This window comes from Lagenorhynchus albirostris, chromosome 9 (genome assembly GCF_949774975.1).
Source record: "Lagenorhynchus albirostris chromosome 9, mLagAlb1.1, whole genome shotgun sequence".
Classification (NCBI taxonomy): Eukaryota; Metazoa; Chordata; class Mammalia; order Artiodactyla; family Delphinidae; genus Lagenorhynchus; species Lagenorhynchus albirostris.
This window is the reverse complement of record NC_083103.1, coordinates 51109292-51121650: the sequence shown is the minus strand read 5'-3', so window position 1 is coordinate 51121650 and position 12359 is coordinate 51109292. Positions and strand designations below refer to the sequence as shown.

The 12359-nt window shown below is 41.3% G+C and overlaps 1 protein-coding gene across 7 annotated transcripts in view; it reads left to right on the top strand.

The window, feature by feature from the left end:
* Positions 1–12359, top strand: part of FAM168A (family with sequence similarity 168 member A) — a 235165-nt gene that overhangs the window by 132418 nt on the left and 90388 nt on the right. The gene's annotated exons all lie outside the window — the stretch shown is intronic.

Genomic DNA, 12359 nt, shown 5'->3' with positions numbered 1-12359 from the left:
GATTTTGGGCAGCCTCTCTGCTAATGGGTGGGGTTGTGTTCCTGTCTTGCTAGTTGTTTGGCATAGGATGTCCAGCACTGTAGCTTGCTGGTCGTTGAGTGAAGCTGGGTGCTGGTGTTGAGATGGAGATCTCTCGGAGATTTTTGCTGTTTGATATTACGTGCAGCTGGGAGGCCTCTTGTGGACCAGTGTCCTGAAGTTGGCTCTCCCACCTCAGAGGCACAGCACTGACTCCTGGCTGCAGCACCAAGAGCCTTTCATCCACAGGGCTCCTTAATTTGGGATGATTCGTTGTCTATTCAGGTATTCCACAGATGCAGGGTATATCAAGTTGATTGTGGAGCTTTAATCCGCTGCTTCTGAGGCTGCTGGGAGAGATTTCCCTTTCTCTTCTTTGTTCTGACAGTTCCCAGGGGCTCAGCTTTGGATTTGGCCCCGCCTGTGCGTGTAGGTCGCCGGAGGGCGTCTGTTCTTTGCTCAGACAGGACGGGGTTAAAGGAGCCGCTGATTCGGAGGCTCTGGCTCACCCAGGCCGGGGGGGGGGGGGGTAGGGAGGGTCACGGAGTGCGGGGCGGGCCTGCAGCGGCAGAGGCCGGCGCAACGCTGCAGCCCGAGGGCGCCGCGCGCTCTCCCGGGGGAGCCGTCCCTGGATCCCCGGGACCCCGGCAGTGGCGGGCTGCACAGGCTCCCCGGAAGGGCGTGTGGCTAGTGACCTGTGCTCGCACACAGGCCTCCTGGCGGCAGCAGCAGCGGCCTCAGCGTCCCACGTCCGTCTCTGGGCTCCGCAATCTTAGCCGCGGCTCGCGCCCGTCCCTGGAGCCCTCTCAAGCAGCGCTCTTAATCCCCTCTCCTCGTGCACCAGGAAACAAAGAGGGACGTAAAAGTCTCTTGCCTCTTCGGCAGGTCCAGACCCCTCCCCGGACTCTCTCCCGGCGCACCAACGCCCCGCAGGCTGCGCTCACGCCGCCAACCTCAGTCCTCTCCCGGCGCTCCGACAAAAGCCGGAGCCTCAGCTCCCAGTCCCGCCCGCCCTGGCGGGCGAGCAGACAAGCCTCTCGGCTGGTGAGTGCCGGTCGGTCCGATCCTCTGCGCTGGAATCTGTCTGCTTTGCCCTCCGCACCCCTGTTGCTGTGTTCTCCTCCACGGCTCCCAAGCTCCCCCACTCCGCCTCCCGAAGTCTCCACCCGCGAAGGGGCTTCCTAGTGTGTGGACACTTTTCCTCCTTCACAGCTCTCTCCCGCTGGTGCAGGACCCGTCCCTATCCTTTTGTCTCTGTTTAGTTTTTTCTTTTGCCCTAACCAGGTACGTGGGGGGTTCCTTGCCTTTTGGGAGGTCTGAGGTCTTCTGCCAGCGTTCAGTAGGTGCTCCGTAGGAGTTGTTCCACGCGTAGATGTACTTCTGGTGTATCTGTGGAGAGGAAGGTGATCTCCGCGTCTTACTCTTCCGCCATCTTCCCTAGGTAGATCCTCAAGTTTCTGGATCTCTTCTCCACCTAAGTTATACTGGCTCTTAACGTTTGGAGGCAGAAAAGCTTTGGTTTGAGTCAACTGGGCAGCTTAACTAATACAAAATCCTCATTGTAGTTTTGATTTGCATTTCTCTAATGATTAGTGATGTTGAGCAGCTTTTCATGTGCTTCCTGGCCATCTGTATGTCTTCTTTGGAGAGATGTCTATTTAGGTCTTCTGCCCATTTTTTGATTGGGTTGTTTATTTTTCTAATATTGAGCTGCATGAGTTGTTCATATATTTTGGAGATTAATCTTTTGTCCATTGATTCATTTGAAAATATTTTCTCCCATTCTGAAGGTTATCTTTTCGTTTTGCTTATAGTTTCCTTTGCTGTGCAACAGCTTTTAAGTTCGATTAGGCCCCATTTGTTTCTTTTTCTTTTTATTTCCATTACTCTAGGAGGTGGGTCAAAAAGGATCTTGCTGTGATTTATGTCAAAGAGTATTCTTCCTATGTTTTCATCTAAGAGTTTTGTAGTGTCCAGTCTTTCATTTAGGTCTTTAATCCATTTTAAGTTTATTTTTGTATATAGTGTTAGGGAGTGTTATAATTCCATTCTTTTACATGTAGCTGTCCAGTTTTCCCAGCATCACTAATTGAAGAGACTGTCTTTTCTCCATTGTATATCCTTGCCTCCCTTGTCATAGATTAGTTGACCATAGGTGCATGGGTTTATCTCTGGGCTTTCTGTCCTGTTCTATTGATCTATATTTCTGTTTCTGTGCCAGTACCATATTGTCTTGATTACTGTAGCTTTGTAGTATGATCTGAAGTCAGGGAGTCTGATCCTCCAGCTCCATTTTTTTCCCTCAAGACTGCTTTGTCTATTTGGGGTCTTGTGTCTCCATACAAAATTTTTTTTTTTTTTAAAGATTATTTATTTATTTATCTTTGGCTGTGCTGGGTCCTCGTTTCTGTGCGAGGGCCCTCTCCAGCTGCGATGAGCGGGGGCCACTCTTCATCGCGGTGTGCAGGCCTCTCACCGTCACGGCCTCTCTCGTTGCAGAGCACAGGCCCCAGATGCGCAGGCTCAGCAGCTGTGGCTCACGAGCCCAGCTGCTCCGTGGCATGTGAGATCCTCCCAGACCAGGGCTCGAACCTGTGTCCCCTGCATTGGCAGGCAGACTCTCAACCACTGTGCCACCAGGGAAGCCCCATCCATACAAATTTTAAGATTTTTTGTTCTAGTTCTGTAAAAAATGCCACTGATAATTTGATAGGGATTGTATTGAATCTGTAGATTGCTTTGGATTGTATAGTCATTTTCACAATGTTGATTCTTCCAATCCAAGAACATGGTCTATCTCTCCATCTGTTTGTATCATCTTTGATTTCTTTCAACAGTGTCTTATAGTTTTCTGAGTACAGGTCTTTTACCTCCTTAGGTAGGTTTATTCCTAGGTATTTTATTATTTTTGTTGCAGTGGTAAATGGGAGTGTTTTCTTAATTTCTCTTTCTGGTCTTTCATTGTTAGTGTACAGGAATACAAGAGATTTCTGTGCATTAATTTTGTATGCTGCAGCTTTACCAAATTCGTTGATTAGCTCTAGTAGTTTTCTGGCGGCATCTTTAGGATTTTCTATGTATAGTAGCATGTCACCTGCAAACAGTGACAGTTTTACTTCTTCTTTTCCAGTTTGTATTCCTTTTATTTCTTTTTTTTTTCTCTGATTGCCGTGGCTAGGACTTCCAAAACTATGTTGAATAATAGTGGTGAGAGTGGACATTCTTGTCTTGTTCTTGATCTTAGAGGAAATGCTTTCAGTTTTTCCCCATTGAGAATGATGTTTGCTGTGGGTTTGTCATATATGGCCTTTATTATGTTGTGGTAGGTTCCTTCTGTGCCCACCTTCTGGAGAGTTTTTACCATAAATGGGTGTTGAATTTTGTCAAAAGCTTTCTTTGCATCTATTGAGATGATCATGTGGTTTTTATTCTTCAGTTTGTTAATATGGTGTATCACATTGATTTGCGTATATTGAAGAATCCTTGCATCCCTGGGATAAATCCCAGTTGTTCATGGTGTATGATCCTTTTAATGTGTTGTTGGATTCTGTTTGCTAGTTATTTTGTTGAGGATTTTTGCATCTGTATTCATCAGTGATTTTGGTCTGTAATTTTCTTTTTTTGTAGTATCTCTGTCTGGTTTTGGTATCAGGGTGATGGTGGCCTCGTATAGTAAGTTTGGGAGTGTTCCTTCCTCTGCAATTTTTTGGAAGAGTTTGGGAAGGGTGAGTGTTAGCTCTTCTCTAAATGTTTAATAGAATTCACCTGTGAAGCCATCTGGTCCGGGACTTTTGTTTGTTGGAAGATTTTTAATCACAGTTTCAATTTCATTACTTGTGATTGGTCTGTTCATATTTTCTATTTCTTCCTGTTTCGGTCTTGGAAGGTTATACCTTTCTAAGAATTTGTCTGTTTCTTCCAGGTTGTCCATTTTATTGGCATAGAGTTGCTCGTAGTAGCCTTTTAAGATGCTTTGTATTTCTGTGGTGTCCATTGTAACTTCTCCTTTTTCATTTCTAATTTTATTGATTTGAGCCCTCTCCCTCTTTTTTTTTTTTTTTTTTTTGTGGTACGTGGGCCTCTCACTGTTGTGGCCTCTCCCGTTGTGGAGCACAGGCTCCGGACGTGCAGGCTCAGTGGCCATGGCTCACGGGCCCAGCTGCTCCGTGGCATGTGGGATCTTCCCGGACCGGCGCATGAACCCGTGTCCCCTGCACCAGCAGGTGGACTGTCAACCACTGTGCCACCAGGGAAGCCCTCCCTCTTTTTCTTGATGAGTCTGGCTAAAGGTTTATCAATTTTGTTGATCTTCTCAAAGAACCAGCTTTTAGTTTTATTGATCTTTGCTATTGTTTTCTTTATTTCTATTTCATTTATTTCTGCTCTGATCTTTATGATTTCTTTCCTTCTACTAACTTTGAGTTTTGTTTGTTCTTTCTCTAGTTCCTTTAGGTGTAAGGTTAGATTGTTTATTTGAGATTTTTCTTGTTTCTTGAGGTAGGATTGTATTGCTATAAACTTCCCTCTTAGAACTGCTTTTGCTGTATTCCGTAGGTTTTGGATCGTTGTGTTTTCATTGTCCTTTGTCTCTAGGCATTTTTTGATTTCCTCTTTGATTTCTTCAGTGATCTCTTGGTTATCTAGTAACATATTGTTTAGCCTCCATGTGTTTTTTTCCTTGTAGTTGACTTCTAATCTCATAGCGTTGTGGTCGGAAAACATTCCTGATATCAGTTTTCTTCAGTTTCCTGAGGCTTGATTTGTGACCCAAGATGTGATCTATCCTGGAGAATGTTCCATGCTCACCTGAGAAGAAAGTGTAATCTGCTGTTTTTGGATGGAATGTCCTATAAATATCAATTAAATCTATCTGGTCTGTTGCGGCATTTAAAGCTTGTGTTTCCTTATTAGTTTTCTGTCTGTATGATCTGTCCATTGGTGTTAGTGAGGTGTTAAAGTCCCCCACTATTATTGTGTTACTGTCAATTTCCTCTTTATAGCTGTTAGCAGTTTCCTTATGTATTGAAGTGCTTCTATGTTGGGTGCATATATGTTTATAATTGTTATATGTTCTTCTTGGATTGATCCCTTGATCATTATGTAGTGTCTTTCCTTGTCTCTTGTAACATTCTTTATTTTAAAGTTTATTTTATCTGATATGAGTATTGCTACTCCACCTTTCTTTCGATTTCCATTTGCGTGGAATATCTTTTTTCATCCCCTCACTTTCAGTCTGTATGTGTCCCTAGGTCTGAAGTAGGTCTCTTGTAGACAGCATATATATTTGTCTTGTTTTTTGTATCCATTCAGCAAGCTTGTATCTTTTGGTTGGAGCATTTAATCCATTCACGTTTCAGGTAATTATCGATATGTATGTTCCTATGACCATTTTCTTAATTGTTTTGGGTTTGTTTTTGTAGGTCCTTTTCTTCTCTTGTGTTTCCCACTTAGAGAAATTCCTTTAGCATTTGTTCTAGAGCTGGTTTGGTGGTGCTGAATTCTCTTAGCTTTTGCTTGTCTGTAAAGCTTTTGATTTCTCCATCGAATCTGAATGAGATCCTTGCTGGGTAGAGTAACCTTGGTTGTAGTTTCTTCCCTTTCATCACTTTAAATATATTGTGCCACTCCCTTCTGGCTTGTAGAGTTTCTGCTGAAAAATCAGCTGTTAACCTTATGGGAGTTCCCTTGTAGGTTATTTGTCATTTTTCCCTTGCTGCTTTCAATAATTTTTCTTTGTCTTTAATTTTTGCCAATTTGATTACTATGTGTCTCGGTGTGTTTCTCCTTGGGTTTATCCTGCCTGGGACTCTCTGCGCTTCCTGGACTTAGGTGCCCATTTCCTTTCCCATGTTAGGGAAGTTTTTGACTATAATCTCTTCAGATATTTTCTTGGGTTCTTCCTCTCTCTGTTCTCCTTCTGGGACCCCTATAATGCGAATGTTGGTGTATTTAATGTTGTCCCAGAGGTCTCTTAGGCTGTCTTCATTTCTTTTCATTCTTTTTTCTTTATTCTTTTCTGTGGCAGTGAATTCCACTATTCTGTTTTCCAGGTCACTTATCCATTCTTCTGCCTCAGTTATTCTGCTATTGATTCCTTCTAGTGTATTTTTCTTTTCAGTTATTGTATTGTTCATCTCTGTTTGTTTGTTCTCTAATTCTTCTAGGTCTTTGTTAAACATTTGTTGTATCTTCTTGATCTTTGCCTCCATTCTTTTTCCGAGGTCCTGGATCATCTCACTATCATTATTCTAAATTCTTTTTCTGGAAGATTGCCCATCTCCACTTCATTTAGTTGTTTTTCTGGGGTTTTATCTTGTTCTGTCATGTGGTACATAGTCCTCTGCCTTTTCATTTTGCTGTCTGTGAATGTGGTTTTCATTCCAGAGGCTGCAGGATTGTAGTTCTTCTTGCTTCTTATCTATCTGCTTCTATAGATTTGCCCTTTCTGAACATTTTGTATAAATGGAATCACACCATGTGTTGTCTTTTGCTCTGGCTTCTTAAACTTAGCCCAGTATTTTCGAGGTTAATTCATGCTGTGATATGTATCAGTGGTTTGTTCCTTTTTATTGTTGATATCATTGATATTTTTATTAAATTTTAAAAATTGTTTTCTTAGTGGTTGCTTTGGGGATTAAATATATATCTTCATTTTTTACAAATTACATATTGATTATAATCTACTTCATATACAATCTACTTCAAATATAAACTAACTTAATTTCAATAAAATTTAGAAACTTTGTTCAGGGGTAGCTCCATTTTCCCTGTCTTTTACTTTGTGCCCTTGTATTTCTGTAAATTAAATCTTTATATGTTCATATACCCAACAATATAGTTTTAAAGTTATTGTATAGAACTGTCTTTTAAGTGTATTAAGAGAAAAATATTTATACTATCTTTATATTTACCTATGTAATCGCCTTTACTGGTGCTCTTTATCTTTTCACGTGGATTTGAATTGCTCTGTAGTGCCATTTCCTTTCATCCAGAAGGCTTTAGTATGTCTTTAGGGTTTTTGAAAGGCAGGTTGCTAGCAGTGAATCATCTCAGTTGTTATCTATTTGGGAATGTCTTTATGCCTTTAATTTTGGATTAAAAAAAAATTTATTTATTTATTTAAATTTTTGGCTGCGTTGGGTCTTTATTGCTGCCCACGGTCTTTCTCTAGTTGAGGAGAGCGGCGGCTACTCTTCATTGTGGTGCGTGGGCTTCTCATTGCAGTGGCTTCTCTTGTTGCAGAGCATAGGCTCTAGGCATGCAGGCTTCAGTAGTTGTGGCATGTGGGCTCAGTAGTTGTGACTTGTGGGCTCTAGAGCACAGGCTCAATAGTTGTGGCTCACGGGCTTAGTTGCTCCTTGGCATGTGGGATCTTCCCATACCAGGGCTTGAACCCGTGTCCCCTGCACTGGCAGGCAGATTCTTAACCACTATGCCACCAGGGAAGTCCCTTACGTTTAATTTTGAATGATAGTTTTACTGGGATCAGAAATCATGGTTGGTACTTTTTTTTCTTTCTTTCAGCACATTTATTATTCCACTGCTGCTGGCCTCCATTGTTTCTAATGAGAATTGAGCTGTTAATCTTATTGTTGATCCCTTTTATCTGATAAGCTTTTTCTCTTGCCACTTTGAAAATTTTCTCTTTGGCTTTCAACAGTTAATGATGTGTACAGGTGTGGCTCTTTTTGTGTTTAGCCCACTTGGAGTTCACTGTCTGTCTTGGGTGTAGTTTAATGTTTGTTTGTTTGTTTTTAAAATCAAATTTGGGAAGCTTTTGATGATTATATCTTCAGATATTTTTTCTACTCCTTTCTTTCTTCTTGCTAGAACTCCCATTACTTGTAATGTTGGTTTGCTCCAGAGTTTCCCACAGGTCTCTGACTTCATTTTTCATTTTTGTTTTTTAGATTGCATTATCTATGTTGATCTCTCTTTGAGTTCGATGATTCTTTGTTCTGCCAGCTCAGATTTGTTTTTGAGTCCTCTTGAATGTTTCATTTCAGAATACAACTTCCAGGGACTTCCCTGGTGGTCCAGCGTTTAAGACTCTGCACTTCCACTACAGGGGGCATGGGTTCGATCCCTAGTCGGGGAACTAAGTTCCAACATGCCGTGCAGCACGGCCAAAAGTGAAAAAAGAAAACAAAACAAACAGTTTCCATCTGGTTCTTTTTATAATTTCTATTTATTGACGTTCTCTATTTGATGAGTAATTATCATCATACTTTCATTTAATTCTTTAAATATGGCTTCCTTTAGTTCTTTAAAGTACTTATAATAGCTGCTTTGAAATATTTATCTGCTGATTCCAACATCTGGGCCCCCATAGAGGCAATATCTACACGTAGTCTCCTGTTTTTTTCCCCCCTGGTAAATGGGTCACACTTCCCTCTTTCTTTGCATGTTTTATGATTTTTTTTGGTTGAAAAACTATGTTTTAGATAATATAGCAACTCTTGATTCAGATTCTTCCACCACTAGCAGATGGGAGGGTTGTTGCTGGGGTTTTTTTGTGTTTTTTTTTTTTTTTTTTTTTGGTTTATTCAGTGACTTGTTCAGACAATTCTGTATCTGTCTCCTTTGTAGTGTGTAACTGCTGATGTCTCTCTCTCTTTTTAACCATACATATTTATTTATTTATTTATTTAACATGCAAGTAGTTTATTCTGGTCATATTTTTTAAATTATTGTTCTAATTTTTAAACTTGGCTTCTTAAAGGTCACCCCTGGGTCAGTATAGATTAGTGATCAACAATGACTGGCTTCAATCCTAGGCCAAGAAATCTTCTACCCTTTGTTGATGGATTTGTTTGTTGAAATGCATTCAAATGCATTTGTTTGTTGGAATGCATTCAAAGTCCAGGCAATTTGCAGTTCTGCTCCAACCTTTACTTTCAGTGTGTTCAAGACCTTACATTCACATAGGATCAGTAGATAGCTAGGACCTCTCCAGTTTCTCCTTAGCAGGTATGAAACCTTATAGGTCACCAGGGATCCCATAGTCGGTCTTATGTTTTGTTCCCCAGCACTCCCTTTAAAATTTGTGGCTTATCTGCAGGCCTGTTGCCTGCCCTAACTAGCATTATGACCTTAGGCCAGCTGTAGTAGTGGCCTTCCTGGATAACTTACTATTGTTCCCCAGATTGTCCCTCTATTGTTTTTGACAATGACCCTGGGCAATATCCAGAGCAAATTTTCTACACTCAGCTTCAAATTAAATCAGCCCACTCTGGCAAGAGTCATCCTCTTGTCCTGGCCTGATGGAATTACCCCCAGGGAGCTGGGGGTTGTGGAGTAGGAGCAGCTTCAGGCTAAAATGCCACAGATTCTCACTGTTCTTAATATGGTTCAGTAATTCTTCTTGAATAAACATTTCTCAACTTGATGTCTGCCTTTGGTTAATTTTCAGAGGCCTGAAATGGTTGTTTTTGACAGTCTTGTTCAGTTTTATTGTTGCTTTTAGGGAAGAGTTTGCTAAGCAGTTTAGGTATTCCAGAAGTTCCACCTCCTTGTATTACTTACGGCATCTTTATTTTTATTTAACTTTTAAAATTCCCTAGCTAGACCATAACCTCCTTTGGGCAGACACTATCTATATCTTTTCCCTACAGTGTCCATCCTAATATGCATTAAAACTTTAAGCTTTAATTTCTTTATCTGTCTGATGAAATTAATAATCCTTGTGTTGCTTACTTCAAAGGATCAAGTGAAATAGTGGCTAAAATCTCATTGTAAACTACAGATCTTCCTCAACTTACAATGGGGTTACATCCCAATAAACCCATTGTGAATTGAAAATGCATTTAATACACCTAACCTACCAAACATCATGGTTTAGCCTAGCCTACTTTAAATATGCTCAGAACACAGCAGCCTACATTTGGGCAAAATCGTCTAACACAAAGTCTATTTTGTAATGTTGAATATCTCATGTAATTTATTGAATACTATATTTTAAGTGAAAAACAGGATGGTTATATTTTTACGGAATGGTTGCAAGTGTAAATCGGTTCTTTACCCTCGATCACATGGCTGACTTGGAGCTGCAGCTCACTGCTGCTGCTGCTGCCCAGCATCACAAGAGAGTTTAGTGCTACATACCACTAGCTCAGGAAAAGAACAAAATTCAGAATTCAAAGTATGTTCCTACTGAATGCGTATTGCTTTGATACCATTGTAAAGTTGAAAAATCTTAAGCGAACCATCCTGATTTGGGGACCATCTGTATAAGCTTTGTAAATGGTAAAGTTCTTTAAAAAGTTTTAAGGAGTTTGTAAACTACAACACTGCAACCTGTTGTGCATGTGGTACTTCCAAGTGTTCATCCTTCAACCCTGTAACCTTTTTCTTGTCATTTTGTGCTCATAGATTTTGCTGTTGATTTGAAAGAAATAGTTCAGGTGGTTTTGAGGACAGCAGCAGGCTATTTGCAAAACGGTCTGGGAATGAATGCCAGCTCCGCTAGGAGGGAGGTCTTTAGCACCTCTGTCTGTTTTCCTCAGTCGTCATGCCACCACCTGGCTCACCATTGCTTGTTCTGCCCAAGATGAGCTATCGGTAGAGACTTCTCTGAATATTGGAAGTAAATGCTGTAGAGATATGAAGCCAAGTAGTTGACTGAGATATGCCAAGAAGTGCCAAGCACCTTGAAACTTTTTCCAGAGTTGTTTTTTGGAGTAGCATGAAGGATGGTTCGTTATTTATTCAACTATGCATTTAGTGCCCATTATATGCTGGTAATATTCTGAGTATTGGGGATACGAGACAAAATAAACAGAATCCTTGTTCTCATGGAACTTATAACTCTAATTGGGGAAAGAATAAACAAATACGCAAGAAAATATATCAGTTAGTGATTGGTGTCAATAGGAAAAGTAAAGCAGGAATTGGGGACAGAGAATAACAGTAGGAGTTATTTTTAGATAGGTTGGTTAAAGAAGTAATTTCTGGCAAGGTGAAATTTGTGCAGAGACCTGAAGGAAGTAAGGGAGTATGCCATTTGAATATCTGGGGGAAGGGCATTTTAGGTGTGGGAAAGTGCAAGTGCAAAGACCCTGAGGCATAAGCATACATGTGTGTTCAGGGAACAAGGAGGTCATTGTGAGTGGAGTGGAGAAAGCAAGGGATAGTGGTAGGAGTTGCAACTAGAGAGGTGGACATGTGAGACCAGATCATATAAGGTCCTATAGACCTTTATAAGAACTTTGGATTTTATTCTGAATAAGATGGGAAGCTATTGCAGAGTTGTGTTTGCTGACACAAGTAATGTAGACTTACTGTGGTTCAACCCCAGGGAACAGGGGAAATTCCATACTTGGCTCTGGAGAGGGAGCTAGACAGGACTTGCACAGCAGGCACTTATCTTACTTGACTTACTTAAGAAGTAAAATCAGGGCTTCCGTGGTGGCGCAGTGGTTGAGAGTCCGCCTGCCGATGCAGGGGACACGGGTTCGTGCCCCGGCCCGGGAAGATCCCACATGCCGCCGAGTGGCTGAGCCTGTGCATCTGGAGCCTGTGCTCCGCAATGGGAGAGGCCACAACAGTGAGAGGCCCGCGTACAGCACAAAAAAAAAAAAAAAGAAGTAAAATCAGGTTGGATCGGGAGCATATCGCAGCTAAGATCCTAGGCAGCTGGCAGTAATAGAAGTCAGGCAGACAGTGCTTTTATTCTCTCATAACTGCCTGTGTGTATCCAGCAGCGACCCAGTAGGTAGATTTGAACTGCCTCCATGGTGGGATCTATCAGAGTCCAAAAAGAGCACAAAGGGCCCCGAGTTAAAGGAGGGTTAGGGAGGGGCCTGCTATTCTAGAGGAGAAACCAGTGCTGGGTTGGGAGACTAGGGAGACTGGGAAACTCAAACTCATCTAGCACAGTGGAATTAGCTTGGACATTGGAATCAGAAGACCTGGTTATTCTCTCAATTCTTAGTTATAAGACTTTGGGCAAGTTGCTTCATTTCTCTGGACTTAAGTTTATCCACCTATAGTACAGTGAAAATAATACCTATTTTGCAAGATCATTGTGATCTTATAAGACTTATAGGGACTAATAAGGTAAGTCGGTAGCACAGTACTTGTCACCTGGTAGATCTTCCATAAATAGTAGCTGCTGGTAGTAGAGGTAATATTTATAATAGTAGTAATGGTTGTTTACAGAATGCTCATTGTATACCAACCATTGTTTTAAGCAGAATTCTTAGGCATCTCAAATTTAAGTCCAAATCCAAATTTCTGTCCTTCACACCAAAACATACTCCTTTCATAGTTCTCATCCCAGTAAATGGCATTTTTATTATTCCAGTTTCTCAAGTTAACTTTGGAGTCATCCTTGATGTCTT